Source organism: Mirounga leonina, unplaced genomic scaffold (genome assembly GCF_011800145.1).
Source record: "Mirounga leonina isolate KUSES-001 unplaced genomic scaffold, KU_Mleo_1.0 Mir_173, whole genome shotgun sequence".
Lineage (NCBI taxonomy): Eukaryota > Metazoa > Chordata > Mammalia > Carnivora > Phocidae > Mirounga > Mirounga leonina.
The window spans coordinates 19,751,155-19,770,395 of record NW_023270447.1 but is presented as its reverse complement, the minus strand read 5'-3'; the positions used below and the strand labels follow the sequence as shown (position 1 = coordinate 19,770,395).

General features: G+C 42.1%; 1 pseudogene; it reads right to left on the bottom strand.

The window, feature by feature from the left end:
* Positions 1 to 173: 173 nt before the first annotated feature.
* Positions 174 to 401, bottom strand: LOC118020515 (annotated as a pseudogene).
* Positions 402 to 19,241: the final 18,840 nt, after the last annotated feature.

Genomic DNA, 19,241 nt, shown 5'->3' with positions numbered 1-19,241 from the left:
CTTTCTTTCTTTCTTTCTTTCTTTCTTTCTTTCTTTCTTTCTTTCTTCCTTCCTTCCTTCCTTTCTTTCTTTCTTTCTTTCTTTCTCTTTCTTTCTTTCTTTCTTTCTTTCATTCTTCTTTCTTTCTTTCTTTCTTTCTTTCTTTCTTTCTTTCTTTCTTTCTTTCTTTCTTAGCCACTCAGAGTGCTCTCTCTCACAAAGCCACCCTCCTCTTCCCTCTCACAAAGGAAGAGAAGAAAGATCATCAATGACACATGGCAGTGGCAGAGGCAACACTAAGAGCCAATTTCACCCTCAGGAGAGAACACTGCCTCTCTTCCCCATGGTTTCCAGTGCTCTACATGTTCAGAGAAACTTCTCTAGTAACAAACTATAGAAATGACGCCTGAAAGTACAGTCTTGCATCTGAGAATTTAGAATCATTTGGTAATGTATCATTTTAAAGAGAGAGAAGCTGCAGCTACCCTGATAGGTGATGGAGGTTCTCTGGCAAGCAATGTTTTGCATTATAATGTAAATTAAATAGACTCTTTTGCCTAAGCCTGGAATTTTCCAATGGAAGTTGATTTCTTAGAACAGGGATGGATGGAAAGTTAGGGTATTTCTAAAGACCCACCAGTAAAATAGCAGTGTTTTACCCTCAGAGATTGCTCCCTTTTGGATTCCCGTGACTAATTTCTGTCATTTGAAAGAGTTTAAGAAAAAGTTATGTTTTCTTTTTCCAGTTGAGCCTCTTTTAACACATTTTTTCTGGTACCATTAATATACTCATATTTCCTGCTGGAAGAATGTTAAGATTGAATTATTGTTCAAATCCTTTTTTTTTTTTTTTCGTTTTAAAGTTATTTTTCCTTGAAGAAGTTTCTTTGTCACTGTCAAGGTTAAGTGAAGTCACTATTGAAGGAAAGCATAGAAGGAATTTGGAATGCTCTTCCATAAACCCCAGTGACCTATCCCATGAGAATCCCCTGTAGGGCTCAGGGTTTTTAGGATAAATCATTTTGGGAAAATGTTTTCTTCCTTTGCTGCTAGGTTGACAAGGCAAAAGAAATAATACTGTTTATGTCAACCTTTGTTCTAGCACAATTTCTCAAAGCAGGTTATTAAAACCATGGGGATTTCTACATGAATGTACAAAATTGAATTTTTACCACCCAATACTGCACATAGCAGATACTCAGTAGACGTTAATGTTAATTGAATTACTTGGAATTCCAAGAATCTTCTAGAAATCTTAGATTGGTTCCTTTCATCTTGCAGATGGTGAGCTGGAAATGGAGGGGGACAAGTTGAGAGTCTAGCCCCTAGGCAAAAAGACACATGTTGGTTAGGAATCTCACAATTTCCTTTGAAATTGAAGATGTCAGTTTCTTAAGGATGCTTTATAGTTCAAGGCCCTGAATCCATAAACATTCCCTTTGCAATTATCTTGCTACTTCTACAGGCAAACTTTTAAGTTTTTATTTATTGCTGTGGCAGGATAAGGAGTGATCCTCCCCTCCCCCGTTCCATCTGGGGAGAGATTTGGGGATCAACAAATTCTATCATAGGAAGTAAACAAACATCCTCAACTAACAAGGGACCTTTGTGATGAAATAAATCCAGGAAGGAAACAAAGCCTACTTTACCACAATAATGCCAAAGTTTTCATCATAGGGCCAGGTGAAAAACATGTTAGTGGCTGAAAATATTTTTCTCCAGTGTTACTGGCCTGAATTATCTTTGGACGATGAGTAATACTGACCATGGAGAGATATCTGTCCTTAGGTAATTCAAGATGAAACTTGCCTCTGCCTGCAGCCTTTGCTGCCTAAGAGTCAGAGGCATCGAAGGTCCCCCCAGTGTGTTTCACTACAAGACCAGCCCACGTTCGTCCTACTTAAGAGCTAGCAGTAGGCTGGGTAGAGAAAGTCTTTCGTTAAACATCCAGCTGAAGCCCAAGGCATTAATTTTACACTTAAGAAGAGATAGCAGCAACTTGGGACCTCTTCCTCTTGTAAGGAATGGGGCAGTGTTCTGTGGCAAAGGGATGGGAGTGTTACCTAGGCAACTTAGAGGATGTGAGGAGGATGATAGAGGCTTGGGGAGACGCAGCATCCATGTGGTATACGTCCTGAAGGCTCAGTGTGAGCCCTTGTCTTATCTGCTCATCTCCACCTGTCCCCACAAGGTCATGGCAAGCAGGTTACTAAGACAGGATATCACTATTGGTTCTCCTACTAGGAATGATTTTGCAGTGCTTACCTAACTTTTTTGGTTACCCCTTCGTCGATGTTCAAGGGTGTTTAGGCTCAGGAAATTGGGTGTGGTGTGTTTAGGAAACAACAAACTTCCTGAGCACTTGGTGGGCCTGGGTAGAGATGGGTCTAACAGGGACACAGTCCAGACTCTCCCCATAACTAAGATAAAGGGGAGTTCACAAGCCAGTAGATGACACCCCCAAATTATCTGCGATAAGATGCCTACTTTGGCTTGGTCTCCCCCTCTCAAATGTTAGCAAAGCCCATGTACTTTATAGCAGGGCAGGAAGGGGTTCCTGAAACACCTGGTTCACGTGACATTTAATTGTGACTATAGGTGCTGGGCACATTATGGCACTGAGTATTCCTTCTATAAATGCTAATTAAATGACTTTTTAAAAAAGATTTTATGTATGTATGTATTTATTTATTTCAAACACACACACACAGCACAAGCAGGGTAGAAGCAGAGGGAGAGGGAGAAGCAGGCTTCCCGCTGAGCAGGGAGCCCTACGTGGGACTCGATCCCAGGACCCTGGGATCATGATCTGAGCCAAAGGCAGACTCTTAACCAACTGAGCCACCCAGGCGCCCCTAAATAAATACCTTTAGATGGTAGACCCTAAGCTTATTTCTGAGGAAATTAATTCTTTTGGTCTCTGACCTTAAAGATCTCAGAATCTACTGAGGAAGACAACCATGAAGAGATAATTTCTTTCAACTCAATTAGACTGAAGAAGGGACTTTGAAAGAATTCCAGTTAGTTCACCTAAGAGACTAGAATGGCCTGAACAGGTGCAGTGACAAGAAGGCTGAAGTAGGAGAGTGAGGCTGAGTCTGAGAGACATTCTGAAGTTTCTTTTTTTGTTTTTTTTTTTTGTTGTTATTGTTGTTTTTAAGATTATATTTATTTGCGAGAGAGAGAATGAGAGACAGAATGAGAGGGAGGAGGGTCAGAGGGAGAAGCAGACTCCCTGCCGAGCAGGGAGCCCGATGTGGGACTTGATCCCGGGACTCCAGGATCATGACCTGAGCCGAAGGCAGTTGCTTAACCAACTGAGTCACCCAGGCGCCCCATTCTGAAGTTTCAAATGGCTTCCATAGGCAATTGGATACAGTGGGACAGGGGGCAGGGTGTGGGGGAAGAAGCCTGTGGCCTCCTGTTACATGCTTCTGACCTCATTTATTTAGAAAACCTAAAGTGGAAGTCAAAACGTCAATATTGTCTAAGTGAAAGGAAGAACTGAGAGGATCCTCTGACTTGCTTCTGTCATTTATTGCCCCATGTGATGAGACGTGATTGCATTGAAAGTTGACCTGTTTTAAACTGGGGGGCTTTCAGTGTGAGTTGCAAGGCAACCCCGAGTGGAATTCCCTTTCCAGGAGTGTCAGAGTTGCTCCTGGATGTCAGGCCCTAGACAACCAAAGGAAAGGGTAGGGGCAGCTATGCTGTGGCATCAGGGCCTTGCTATTCTGTGTCATGAACGAGGGTGTTGTTTTGCCTTCTTGGGCAAGTATGTATGTGTATTGGAGACTTTGTAGATTCTGGCAGTCCTCGGAAGGGTGGGGCAGAGGACTCACCTCAGGAAAGGGAAGGGAACAAAGAACATGGACAGAGTAATCTCTCCAACACCAACAGCAGATACACTGTTTTCCTCCTGCAAAAATGAAACAAATGTCAAGATGAGGAAGATACGTTCTGTAGGACAGTAAAGTATAAGCTCCAGAATCCGATTGGCTGGTTACCCAAGCTGTCTAAACTCTTAGCAAAAACCTGGCACATAGTAAGTGCTTAGTAAATATTAGCTTCTACTATTCTAAGTAACTCAGAGCAGGAAAGGGAAATCAGAACTGTTTTTCTAAACCTGAACAGGAAGCTAAGAAAAAGTAGCTTTCAAAACAGCACTAGAATATAACTCCAAAAGCACACGCAAAAAAGAAAAAAAAAAATAGATAGATTGGACATCATCAAAATTAAAAACTTTGTGCTTCAAAGGACACCATCAACAAAGTGAAATGAGAACCTACACCGTGGGAGAAACGTTTTGCAGACCATATATATAATGAGAGACATGTATCTAAAATATGTAAAGAACCCTTACAATTCAATAATAAAAATCACATAACCTAATTTTAAAAAATGGACAGCAGACCTCAATGGACATTTCTTTTTTTTTTTCTTAAGCTTTATTTATTTAAGCAATCTCTACACCAACATGGGGCTTGAAGTCATGACCCCAAAATCAAGAGTCTCATGCTCCTCCAACTGAGCCAGCCATGTGCCCCAAATGGACATTTCTTTAAAGAAGATATGCCAACAAAAGTAAGCACATGAAGATGCTTTACATCTTTAGCAATCAGAGAGATGCAAGCTACAACTACAAGGAGAGACTACACATACACTAGGATGGCTATCATGAAAATGACAGATAATAGGTGTTGGCAAGGATATGGAGAAATGGAAACACTATACACCGCTTGTAGAAATGCAAAATGGGGCGGCCATTTTTTTTTTTTTTTTTAAGATTTTATTTATTTATTTGACAGAGAGAGACATAGCGAGAGAGGGAAAGGGGCGGCCATTTTTGAAAGCAGTCTGGCAGTTCCTGAAAAGGTTAAACACAGAGTTATCATATGACCCATATGAGTAGAGCAATTCTACTTCTAGGCATATACCCAAAGGAATGAAAATGTATGACCAACAAAAACTTGCACATGGACATTCATAGCTATCATTTGGCAATAAAAAGAAATGAATCCCTGATATATGCTGCAACATGGATGAGCCTTGAAAACAGTATGCTTAGTGAAAGAAGCCAAACATAAAAAGACCACATTTTGTATAATTCTATTTATGTGAAATATCCAGAATAGGCAGATCTGTAGAGACAGAAAGGAGATTAGTGGTTGCCAGGGCTGGGGGTGTTTGAGGAGGAATGAAGGGTGAATGATAATGAATATGCAGTTTCTTTGGGGGAGATGAAAATGTTCTAAAATTGATTGTTGTGATGGTTGCATCACTGTGAATAGACCAAAATCCATTGATTTATACACTGAACTGGTGAAGTATATCTTAATAAAACTTAAAAAAAACAGTACTAGGAGAAGGAGGTATTAGTATGTTAAGAATATTCCTTGTTACGGATTCCCGGCTGGCTCAATGGGTGGAGGATGCAACTCTTGATCTTGGGTTCATGAGTTCAAGCCCCATGTTGGGTGTGGAGCCTACTTAAAATTAAAATTAAAATTAAAAAATACACCAAAAAAAAGAATATTCCTTGTGATATTACACCATATGGACTGTGTGTTTCAGATTAATAGATCAATATCAAATGAAACATTTCTAGTGGCTGTGCAAAAGATTTCCATTCACGGTCCTGGATGTTCCCACATTTCTATTAATGACCCAGAAAAGACCACTTGTGCTGAATATTTTGCCCTTGTTCCTCCAGATCCATTCTCCACCATCCACCCTGCTCTCTGTGGAGGCTGACTTGTGTGAACTATGCCAGTGGACTCCTGTGGCTTATGGTCAATCCAGCAAGAGATCAAACAGGAGGGAGGAGAAGGAATTTAGGGACGTTAACTGAAACCCCACCATGCCTAAGCGGCAGAAAGCAGGATGCAAGGACACCTGGACTAAGAACGATGGGATGATTCTAACAAGAAGATGTTTAATACAAAGTCCAGGTGAAGATGTGGTGACTACAACATTATGTGAAGTTTTGAGTATTGTTGACTCACTGTGAATCAAGAGGTGACAAAATGTACACCTCCCAAATAAAATTTTAGCTTTCTAAAGCCCCAGGTAAGGGAATGTTTGCATTCTCTTCCTTTGTGGTCCAACCACTCTTAGAGTACTGTGTTCAGCTTTAGGTGATACATGAAAAATCTGCTGCAGATTTTAATGCATCTGTTTTAATTTCAGCCTGTCTGTTGGGTACATGGACGGAGTGAATACATGCTACAAAATTAGATAATTTGCTAGGTAGACAGGGGGCTGCTTCTAAAATCACCTTTCCCTTCCAGTTTTTAAGAAATTGTTTTTTGAACCAAACTCTCACTTCCATTAAATTCTTTCCCAGGAAGCTTCTGGAATTTTTATACAAATAGATTTAATAATAAACCTTAAGCAAACCTTAAACAAATCCAGACCTATGTACACATTTTAGCCTCAAACCAAACACATATGGAAGAACTATCTAATCAATAAAGTTGATCAGAAATAGTTTCTTACAGGCCTCACTTTAAATGTATAGTGAAATTTAGGGACGCCTGGGTGGCTCAGTTGGTTGGGCGACTGCCTTCGGCTCAGGTCATGATCCTGGAGTCCCGGGATCGAGTCCCACATCGGGCTCCCTGCTCAGTGGGGGGTCTGCTTCTCCCTCTGCCCCTCCTCCCTCTCATGCTCTCTGTCTCTCATTCTCTCTCTCTCAAATAAATAAATAAATAATCTAAAAAAAATAAATGTATAGTGAAATTTAAACTGAGGTCAAGTAATGTCAGAATGTTCATGCTAGAAGTGCCTTTGATATCATTTAGTCCAAACCTCTGCTATTGTAAGTAGGGAGACTGAGGCCCAGGGAGGTAAAAGGACTGGTTCTCATCTGACTTCTCTGATTTTAATTCCAAGTCTATTACACGTGCTACGTTGCCTTCCTAATGAACTCATGCTTCTAAAAGTTGATGAGTTTGGACCAACTTGGAGTGGACTTGGTGGATCTTATTTTCTCAGTGTTCATTTGGTATCTACATTGTGATAAGGCATTGTGTATCACATATCCCAGGCATTTGTATGCCTTACTTGAAACTAAAAAACATATAGTACTTACAATGTTTTACTGAGAGACTTTTAAAAAAAGTTTTCCTGATTTTTCATCTTCTCTATTCATTACACCAACATTTATTGAGAATCTGTTGTGTTAAGACATGTCCAAAGAGGTAAGCACAACAAACAGGAAAAAAAAGTCTTTGCCATCATAGAACTTATCTTGTAATTTTTATTTTTATATTTGGAGTAGACTTCAAGGGAATTGAAAGAATTCTTACATTACCTCCTGTGATGCCCAGCCTCCAAGAAGACAGCCTCCGATAATCCTTGCCTCCTGGTATTCACATATTCATGTATAATGCCCTCCCATGTTACGCTGTATGTGGGCCAGAACACTGTAGAAGTGACAGTGTGTGAGTTTGAGTTTCAGTCATAAAAAATATTGCAGCTTCGATCTTTGCCTTTCTTGGCTCACTTACTCAGGGGAAAGGACCCCAAACAGCTTTGTGGAGAGGCCATGTACAGGGAAGAATTGAGACCTCCTGTCGATAGCCAACACCAACTTTCCAGCCATCTGAGTGAGTCTTGGAAACCACTTGGAATTGGATCTTTGGATGTGTCTTAGAAGCAGACCTCTAGCCTCTGACAAGTCTTCAGATGACCGCAGCCCTGGCTGACATCTTAACTCCAACTTCCCGGCAGACCTCAATTCAAAACTTCCAGCTCTGCTGCTTCAGAACTTATGACTCACAAAAACTGTGGGAAATATGAATGTTTATTGTTCTTTTACACCACTAAGTATCAGGGTCACTTGTTATGCAGAGTAGAGAACCAAGACACCTCCTGTGTTTTAGGAAGTCTTCTTAGAGAAGGAGGATCTGAGAAACACCTGTGTATTATAAATTGGGAAGGAAGCATTATTTTCCCATGCTTCTGGGTTGCAAGAGAACCAACTCTTAGCGGGAAATACACATACAAACACAGGCCATTTCAAATTCATGGTTTCTGACAGAGTGTTCAATGTTTTTGATGCTCTCAGAAATTTGGGGGTTCAAAATATGATTAGGAAGAATATAAAGGAGCTACACCTTTATTGCATGGGAGAGAGGAAGAGATCCATGGGTAACGAAAAGGCCATCTTCTTGACTACAGTAAAGAAGGCTCCAGAAATTAACTTAGTGTAGTTAACCCCAGCAGTGGGCATAGCAACCAAAAATACTGCAAAAAGTACAACAACTCAGCAAGATTATTTGCTAATAATTTATTTTCCTCAAGAAAAGAAAAACATATCCTTGGTAACGTGCCAGTTCTCAACAAGCTAATTCATGGTAAGTCTTTCTCTGGGGAAAGAGATAATTAAATCGTCCTGAAGTCTTTGCTCCCTAACTACAGAGTCATTAAGGCTGTTCACAAATATTCTTGTTCTCCTTCCTTCCTGACATATGGTGGGTTGTACTTTCCCACCCACTCGAAGGTATCACCGTGTGCCGTGCTTTGGCCAGTGGAATGTGAGTGGAAACTTTGAAAGTCAGGATGCTTCCCCATCTTATCTTTTTCTTGTCATGGCAACCAGCAATGTTCCTACTAGTGACTGCTTTGTCAGCATGGGGCCTGGAGTGAAGATGACAATGGTGTGGAATAGGACCCCCACCTGACCACACTAGAAAGTAGGGTGAATAAGAAATAAATCTTCAGGGGCACCTGGATGGCTCAGTCGATTGAGCCTCTGCCTTCAGCTCAGGTCATGATCCCAGGGTCTTGGTATCAAGTCTTACATCGGGCTCCTTGCTCAGCAGGGAGCCTGCTTCTCCCTCTGCCTGCCAGTCCCCCAGCTTGTGTTCTCTCTAGCTCTTGCTCTCTCTCTGACTAATAAATAAATAAAATTTTTTAAAAAAAGAAAAGAAAAGAAATCAATCTTCAGGGTGCCTGGCTGGCTCAGTCCGTAGAGCGTGTGACTTTTTTTTTTTTTAAGATTTTATTTATTTATTTGAGAGAGAGAGAGAGAGCACATGAGAGGGGGGCAGGGTCAGAGGGAGAAGCAGACTCCCTGCCGAGCAGGGATCCCGATGCGGGACTCGATCCCGGGACTCCAGGATCATGACCTGAGCCAAAGGCAGTCGCTTAACCAACTGAGCCACCTAGGCACCCGAGCGTGTGACTCTTGATCTTAGTCGTGAGTTCGAGCCCCATGTTGAGTGTGGAGCCTATTTAAGAAAGAAAGAAATCTTCATATTTAAGTCACTGAAATTTTAGGATTACTTCTAACCACAGCATAATCTAGCCTATCCTGGCTGAAATGCTAATAAATAAGTGAAGTTCATGTTCATTGTTCCTGCCTGTTCAGACACTGGCTCAGCAGCTCTCCACTGGTTAAGGGGAGCTACTAAGAGTATAAGAGTCTTGCTGGGAGCCAGGTGTCTTCCATCCTATATCTCAGTATATTTTCACAATAAGCCAGATACTATTAACGCCATTTTACCTGTAAGGAGGCTGAGAAGTGAAGTGCCTTGCCCCAGCTCACTGGCAAGCATCAGAGCTGGGACGAGAAGCCACGTTTTCTGAATATAAAACCCAAGCCGAGTCACTGAGCTGTACCAGGGCCCTCCATTACCGATTATGAACCAAGGTAATTTTAGCCTGCTTGGTAACTCAGCTGTGACCTCTTCCTACGTTAGTCACTTTTGTATCCTCCTTCCTGTCTCTGCTTTGCTATTTTCTACATGAACCCACATAATGTTCCCCCACTTTGAGGTAATTGTCACCCTCCCTCTTAAGGGTGAGGAAATAAATACTTGGCATACGGCCCCTGAAAGGTGTGCTAAATATTTTATATACATTGCAATTTTACTTAGTCCATATATGAGCCCTGTAACAGAAGTATTATTAACTTCATTTTAAAAGGGGGGGAACTGAAGTGCAGGCAGGTTATGTAAATTACCTAAGGTCTTTGTTTTGTAGTGTGTGTGTTTTTTTTAAGATTTTATTTATTTATTTGACCTAGAGAGAGTGAGAGAGCACAAGCAGGGGGAGCAGCAGGCAGAGGGGGAAGCAGGGTCCCCACTGAGCAGAGAGCCCGAGGCAGGGCTCGATCCCAGGACCCTGGGATCATGACCTGAGCCGAAGGCAGATGCTTAATGGACTGAGCCATCCAGGCGCCCCTAAGGTCTTTGTTAATAATCATTGGTGGGTGGATTTCAAACCTGTGTCCACCTGACACCAAACTTCTTGCTCTTTCCAGTGCCTATTCCCACAATATTCTCTGCATCTAAATCCTTATGGGGGCTAGAAAACAAAGTTGGAGAGGATTGGGACACTCCGCAGCCTGTTTGATTGGACTTTTCTCTCAAGCAGTAGCCCTTTGGTAACCCAGAGTCTGCAAAGATCCAGGGATCCAATCATCATGAAAAAACAGTCCCTCCAATCTCCTCAGAGAAAAATCCAGGAACAAGATCAGCTGGAAATGGTCATTTAATTTCCATCCTTTGATTTGCATATAGAAAGTGCCCCGTATGTATTTGTTCATAAATTTGAGTTCTTTAGGGGCTTCTCAAAGTCTATGGTAGACAAACAAGGTCTCCGTAGTTTCTGGCTTTAAGGCAGGCTTGTGTACTTGACTGGTCCTCCAGATGGGCACTTTTGGCCTCTGCATTTTCCTGGCAGTCTTTTTAACACTTCTTTGCACTGCCATGGACGAAGAAGGTAACCACCTTCTTAGCCCTTACCTCCAGCTCTTACTCCTATTTCACTTCTTTGTAAATTAGTGGCTCAGATACCTCTGGGGAATGAAAAGACATAATGTTCCTGGGTATTTGAGGCTAAGTATGTGAGCAGTTAATTTACCCCACCTCTTATCTTCAGCTGCCTGGTGATTGATTTGTTGTGGTCAGGTCTTAACGTGTCCATGCTGTGAAGGGTTCTCCTTCCCCTGCCTTACCTGTAGCAAGGGGAAGTGCCAGAGGCTAGACTGGAAGAGCTCACAAGTGGCCTTCTAGTTCTCAGATCTATTCAACTAGATCAGTTTTAAGCTGAAGCCACATCTATGTTGGTTTAAGAATCAAACTAGTCACTCCATCAGTGTTTACCGGGGGCCTTACTCTGTGCCTGGCCCTCCTCTAGAGGCTGGTGACAGACCAGTGAGTGAGACAGACAAGGCCTCTGGGAAGAAAGAGTCAATAAACAAGTGGACAAGTGAACCTGGTAATTCCAGACCATGACCATTGCTGTGAGTGAAATAAACAAGGTCATGTGATAGGCTATGAGAAGGGATGAAGTTTATTACTTTAGGTAGGTAGCTACGAAAGGTTCTCTGATAAGGGACCTTCTGAGTTAAGATGTAAATGATTAGGAGCCAGACTGGGAAAGAACATTCCAGGCAGAGGGAGTAGAAATTCTAAGGCTCTCAGACTGGAGTAGGTTTGGGTTGTTTAAGAAATAAGATAAAGTTGGGGTGCCTGGGTGGCTCAGTCGTTGAGCATCTGCCTTCAGCTCAGGTCATGATCCCAGGGTCCTGGGATCGAGCCCTGCATCGGGCTCCCTGCTCAGTGGGGAGCCTGCTTCTCCCTCTCCCACTCCCCCTGCTTGTGTTCCCTCTCTCGCTGTGTCTCCCTCTGTCAAATAAATAAAATCTTAAAAAAACCAAAAACAACAACAAGAAAACTAATGCACAAAAAAAAGAAAAAGAAAAAGAAGTAAGATAAAGTTGGGATAATTACCACTCACTGAGTGGTTACTATGGACCAGGCGTTGTGCTATGCACTTCCATATAGTATCTCATTTTAATTAATTACAATCCCCACAAGGTAGCTGTGATCTCCAGGTAGATCATTCGTTCTGTTAGCACTTGGGGTTCCCTCACCTCTATGATGACATCCTAGAGAAGTGAGTCTCAATTGCTAACAGAACAAATGATCTACCTGGAGATCACAGCTTTTGGAACTTTATGAATGAGCTCTACTAGAATTTAGTAGGTGGGGACCAGGGAGGAGAGACATGTTTCAATAAGTAGGATGTCCCACGCAACAAAGAATTGTCCCTCATCACACAGGATTCTCAAATGTAACACCAGATCAAGGTTGACGTACGTGAAAAACCTGTTTATAAACTTCAAACCTAGGTTCTAATTCCATTTTACACACACAAATGAAATGTAAAATGATAGAAATATATATATATATAATATATATATGTCTCAGTCCCCTATTCCTTGCACACAGCTCGTAAAACCCTTGTAATTTCCTAAGTGGTGAAAGCACTAGGAACATCTTTTGTTCTAATATTTGGTCTTTGACCTTGGTTTCTCACACAGAACTCCCCAATTCCTTGGGATTTCTTAGGTGATAAAAGTGCCTTTTGTTCTAATGAGATGACTCTCGGTGGGTTCCTGGACAGCTTTAGGATGGGGGCTGATCACACGTGATTAGAAGCTTGGGACTCTCAGCTACATTCTCTGTCTTCTGGGAAGGGGAGAGGGCCTAGAGAACGAGTTAATGACTGATCATGCTTACGTGCTGAAGTGTACGTAAATATCCCCCCAAGTACAGGGTTCAGAGAGCTTCCAGGCTGGTGAACACATGGAGGTGCTGTGTAGAGTGGAGTGTCCTGAGAGCACATGGAAGCTCCACACCCCTTCCCATTTCTTCATCTGGCTGTTCATCGATACCCTTTATCATGCCCTTAATTATATAATAAACTAGTCAACATAAGGAAGTGTTTCTCTGAGTTCTGTGGGCTGTTCTGGAAAGTTATCTAATCCAAGGAGGGGTTCCTGGTGAACCTCTGATTTGGAGCCCAGTCAGACAGAAGAATGCATAACCTGAGGACCTACTACCTGTGATTAGCATCTCCAGGAGGGGAGGGATGTTGTGGGACTGAGCCCTTCACCTATGAGGTCTGTGCCAACTTCAGTCAGTGTTGGAATGGAATGGCAGTGCAGGGTAACCAGGTGGTGTTGAAGAATTGGTTGGTGTGGGAGAAGCATTTGGGAATTCAATCACCAACTAAACGAAGAGAAGATCCTACTTAATTTATTTTGAACTTTATCAAGAAATGCTCACCATTTCACAAAATCGCAATACCCACTGCAGTGCTACTCATGGGATTTGAGTCAGAATGACACAGAATGACACAACTGTATCAGGCTGCATTTGTAACTGTCATGTGCAAATAGGTAACATAGGAGATCTGATACTTTGCAATTAAATTAAAATTAAACCTTTCTAAGAATGAAAATCCAGCTTCTCTGTTCGCAGAGATGCATAAAAAGCATTCTCTTATTTCTTAACTCATTCATTGTAAGTAAGTGTAAGCAACTGACTATTCGATGGGTATTCTAATGGCCCACCAAACATGCCCCAAGCAAAGGCTTCTAATGCATGTTAATTTATTTTTAATTACTTTATATCTCTTCTATATTATAATCAAGAATTAGTGCCAAAAATCTAGTGTCCCAGAAAGTTCTCCAGTCCCAAGTAAACCAGAACTGTTGGTCACCCTAGGTAGTGTTATTATTATTTTTTTCCTGAAATTATGTGTTATATTATCTAAGAATTTCTGTGACAGCAAAGGAAGGGTTACAAAAGATTTGTTGTAAGAAAGGAGTATTAGGTCTGGTGGGGTGGAGAACCATGCCCTGGAGAAAGCCCTGAGTCATGGAGGAGTTTAAGTACAGGATCTGTTTCCACAGGCTGTCCAGAATGGGGAACACCCAGGGCTGAGTCCAGGCCTTCCTGCATGGATAAGAGTCACACCTCCAAAACTGGGCTGGTGTGTTGGGGGTGGGAGGGTAAATCCTAGGACATTTGACATCTATATTCCTAGTATGGCAGCCTCCAGCCCACATGTCCAAATGAATGCACACAATTATAATTTTTATTCTTGCAAAATCATAGAGCAGGACAAGTTTGTTTTTGCTGCCCTCCTACTTCTTTTTGACATGCCTATTCTTGTGCTCTCTATGTCCTCATGTTGAAAACTGTCCCCAGATGGTAGCAGTGTGACCAACTTTGATTCGGAACCCTGCTCTGACCTAATGATTCTGTGTTTACACTTCCTTCACTGTAAAATGAGGATAATGATAACATATCTGCTGCATTGAGTTAATGTTAGGAATAAATAGAAGGAATGGACTAATGTCACTCATCCTTAGCATGACACATAGTACATGTCTCATAAATTGTATTTATCCTTATCCTTTGACCTACGTACCTCTGCCCTTCCCAGTAGCTACTTGTGAGCGAAATTACTTATTTCTCATCCTTGCACCTCGTCTCCCATCTGTGTCACTGATGGAACACAGAAAGCATTCTGCTTCTTGAAGCAATCTATGTTAAGGTTAAGATTTTCTGCATTTTAAAACTTACTTACCTCCACCGGAGGATTGTGTATGAGATATTTTTAGAATTGAGAGAAGAGTAGTAGCAGATTTTCCATTGCTCCCTGTCGTGGGCTGAATTGCGTCCTCCCTGAGTTCATATGTTGAAGCCTTAACCCCCAGCACCTCAGAAGGTGACTGTATTTGTAGAGAGGGTCCTTGAAGTGGTAATTAAGGTAGGATGACATTGTTGGGATGGACCTTAATCCAATGGGACAGGTGTCTTTATAAGAAGAGGAGGTTAGGACACAGACATGCACAGAGGAAGACCACGTGAAGACACAGAGAGAAGACAGCCAGCTACAAGCCAAGGAGAGAGACCTTAGAAGAAAACAGTGCTGCTGACACCTTGATCTGGGACTTCTAGCCTATAGAACTATAAGGAAACAAATTTCTCTCTTTAAGACACACAATCTGTGGTAGGCAGCCCTAGCAGACTTTCACACTCTCTTCCTCCTGTCATAGACCTTTTGCAGATTAAAATTCCTGGGACCAAATCCCAGATAAGTTCCTTGAATTCCCTGTTCTTTTTTCATCCTTATAGCAAACGCTGGAGATTCAGGCTATGGGTTCACAACGGGGAGGAAAGGAATTAATAATACATGCCAGATACTTAATCATCATGGTAACTTATGAGTAGTTATTATTACAGATTAGGAAACTGAGGATCAGGGAGGTTGCATATCTTAACTAAAGTAATCATTCATTCATTCATTCAACAAGTATTTATGGAACAAATATACCTGTATGTGTATACCAGGCAATATGAAAGATGCTGGAGATACATCAGTGAATCAAACTGACTTACTCCTTGTTCTCGTAGGGCTAATAGATTAGTGGGCAAACAGATTTTAAACAAATAATCACATGGGGTAGCTGGCTGGCTCAGTTGGTAGAGAACGTGACTCTTGATCTCAGGGTTGTGAGTTCGAGTCCCATGTTAGGGGTAGAGTTTACTTAAATAATCACACAAATAACTATATCATTATAAATGTGATAACTTACAGAGGAGCACAACATATTAGTAGGAGAGCCAGATCAGTTTAATTCCATGCAATAAAAATTTACCGATTATCTATTATATGCTAGATGTGCTAAGTGCTTGGGAAGTATCAATGAACATGACAGATATGGATTCTATCCTCTTAGAATTTCCATAGCTAGTGGGGAAAGAAGACATCAAACGAGGCTTACAAAGGAGAGAGAGAGGTGTTATGAGAGATGACTTCAAGGTAATCTGGGGTCATTTAGCAAAGTGTATCATTTGGTCTAAGAAATCAAGGTAGGCCTTCCGGAGGAATTGCTGAACTTACTGGAAATTGAAGAATCAGGTAGCAGTTAGCCAAGCAGAGGTGTGCAAAACTTTCTTCAGTCAGACGATCTCCAGCTCAGATAATACCTTTCTCCGCATAGACTTTCTGAGTAGGCATCTTTTCTCTGCCTGGTCATTCACAAGTTGTTCAGATAGAACACTGGGCACTAACCGGAGAACTATTTTCAAAGTCTTGTCTTGAAAGGGACATTGACCTTAGGAGGTAAGCCTAGGAAATTCCCATCTCAGTGGGTGACTTTAGGGCCCTTCCTTTCCTCTACTATTCCTTCTGTGGCAGACACTGGGGACTGGCTTACAGAAAGCCTTTTTCCTAGTGCCCTCTGCTATACAAGCCAGAAAACAACATATTTATTTACCCAGATTCTCTTGCTGGAATGTTCGGTCATGTGGCCCAGTTCTGGCCAATAAACAGAAATTACTGGGTAAGTTTCGGGAAGAACTTTTTAATTATTTTTTCTTTTTTAAAAGATTTTATTTTTAAGTAATCTCCCCAACATGGGCCTTGAACTTAACAACCCGAAGGTCAAGAGTCGCATGCACGTTCCACTGGCTGAACTAGCCAGGCGCCCCAAGGGAAGAATTTTTTTTTTTTTTTAAGTTGGCTCCTCACCCAGTGTGGAGCCCAATGCGGGACTTGAACTCCCGATCCTGAGATCAAAACCTAAGCTAAGATCAAGAGTCAGATGCTTCACCGACTGAGCCACCCAGGCACCCTAGGGGAAGAACTTTTTTAAAAGGACAGATTCACCTGGCACTTGTTTTTTCCTTTGTCCTCATTCATGTCTGTTTTCTTCTTCTTGTCTTGAATCTAAACATGTGAACTGGAAGTACAGTAGCCATCTTGTGATCACAGAGAGGAAGGCCACTTGCTAAGGATGTCGAATATAAAGAAAGGGCCTGGTTCTCTCATGGCTTATGTCGGCCTTGCTTATGCCCTGACTTAACTGTTTGAGAGGCTACTGAATCTTTCATTCTTCAGTGTTTAGGTGCACCCCCCACCCCCCGCCATTGTTCTTATTTGCTACTAAACACATCCCTGATAGGGGCTTGAACATTTCTACCTTAGTTTTGAAAGATTGTAGATGTTTTCTACTATCTGGTTCATGTCAGGATATACCTGGTTGGGAAGTTCTAGGTCTTACCACAAATGAAAGCTGAATCGTATTTGTTTAAACAATTGTACTCCGGACTGCAGAGCCAGCTGCCTTTTGAAGTGCCCTGATTTAAACCCCTGGGGTGCTTATATTCTAGCGCTTCGTGTTAAAACAGGTACAAAGTACTCAGGGAGTGGCTCCTCCCTAAAGTCTAAACACAATAAAAATGATGCACATTAACTTTAAAAAAAGTTTTCGCTGAAGAAAAAATAGAAAAGGAAAAATTGAAGAGAGAGAAAAAAAGCAAAAGTACAAAGACTAGTTTCAAGTAGTATATCAGATTATCTTCCCTTTGGTAAGATCTAGATGAGTGGAAATATATTCTCCTGAGGGAAGTCTTTCCTTGAGGTAGAAAATTCCTCGGACATCTCCCTTCTCCAAATATTACATCTTTTAGTTACAGGGAGGTATTTACAAGACAGGTTTTCTAAGGCAATCCCATTGCTCTGCAGTGTAATTTCAAAAGTATTTTCTTACTGAAAAAAATTTGCCCTTTTGTTTATAAGAATCTTTCCCCTTGGAACACAGCCTCAGAGTCGTAAATCAAAACTACATGTTTACCTTATCATAGATTACTTTCTCTGATTCAGAAGTTTTGATCTTTGTGAAGTTGATCTTCAAAGAACGAGACTGGCCACCTGGATTCAGTGGTGTGTTCTGTGTGTTGTCTGCCTCACCAGTTGAACTGGAGAGATTGCAGTGAACTGTGTTTATTGACTTGGCCAGATCATTGCCTTGTGGGCAGAGGGAAAGGAGAGCAGCAGAGGATCTGGAAATAAGACCATCCACCTCTCACAGCGGGATTTGAGAGACCCATTTGTCCCACCCCTCCTCCTCCTTTTGGGGACCTAACAGGGGCCACTGCTTTGGGAGAGTAGGCAAGGAACACTACAAGGTGGAAAGTGAAAAGTCTCCCTTGGTTTTAAGGAGCAGAGAAATACTGAGCCTGTCTAGGAAAGAGAATTTATCACAGATAGAAAACTGGAACCAGAAAGCTGATGAGGGGGTCCAGGCGGTGTGAGGGACTGGTTGTTCCATTTGTCGCTCCCATGCTATGGGTTTTCTCCCTCTTGTGATCTCTCTGCCTTTCTTCTAAGATATGTCTGCTCTCTTTTTCTTTATGTATTGATGGGCCAATTCTTCTAATCCAAATGCCAGAAAGAGCTAGTCCAAATGACTTTGCTTAATCACATTGTCCCTTTGGGTAGCACTCTTGGCCCAAGGCATCTTCATGAGCCATTAGCCAGCTGATGGACAGGCTGCCCCAGGCCAGGTGCCCACCTCTATTCCCCTCAGTGATCACTGATGCACAGACATCAGCCTAATCTGACTTCCCTGATCCAGGGGGCTGTGGGCGGGGCAGTATATGCTAGAAGCAAGTGTCAGATAACACAGTCTCTGGGACTTGCATTTAGACCAAGTCCCAGTGCCGTATCATGCCCACTTTGCTGGACCAGATTTGCACTCAGATTTCCTTTTCTGTAAATAGGGGATAAAAATGAAACCTATTTCACAGGATTGTGGTGAAGCTTGAGTGGGATAGCATATAGGTGAAATGGCTGGGTAAATTGTTAAATATTATACTCATGGCATTATTATCAGAAAGAGACAACCTCAAGCTGTTGTGACCCATTTTGGCTTCTCAGAAAGGCTAACAGTTCATCTATAAAGAGAACAGTGACAGGAAGCATGTAAGGAGTGGGGAGTGCGGGGTGGGAGTCGGCAGGAATGCCCCGCTACCCTTAGTTAAGGGGTGTCCAGGGGTAGCTAGCCACAGTCCTGGTCCTCAGGGTCTCACAAGGCTCTGGATGCTTGGTATATGTGTGTGTGTGTAAAACGATTGACAGATAATAGAGAACCCTCTTTTTTTTTAAGATTTTTTAAAAATTTATTTGCTTGAGAAAAGAGAGCACAAGCAGGGGGAGCAGGGGGAGAGGGAGAAGTGGGCTCCCCACTGAGCAGGGAGCCCGACGTGGGGCTCGATCCCAGGACTCCTGGATCATGACCTGAGCTGAAAGCAGACACTTAACCAACTGAGCCACTCATGTACCCCTAAAGAACCCTCTTCTATCTCTTCAGAGCCTCTCTTCCCCTTTGCTGAAGGTCCCCCTCCCTTTTTAAGAAATACTTTATTTTTAAGTCATTTCTACACCCAACGTGGGGCTCCAACCCAAAAGAGTCACACATTCCACCGACTGAGCTGGCCAGGCACCCCCTGATGGTCCCTTTTTTTGCCACTAACCTCTCCAAATTTCTTTAAATACCAGGAATAAAGTAAACAGGAAATTAAAATATCAAAGCTGAAAAGAGAGAGGTGACAGTGAATATAGACAGAAGTCATATGATATTGGGTATGAGTTCCCCAGAAGGGCTG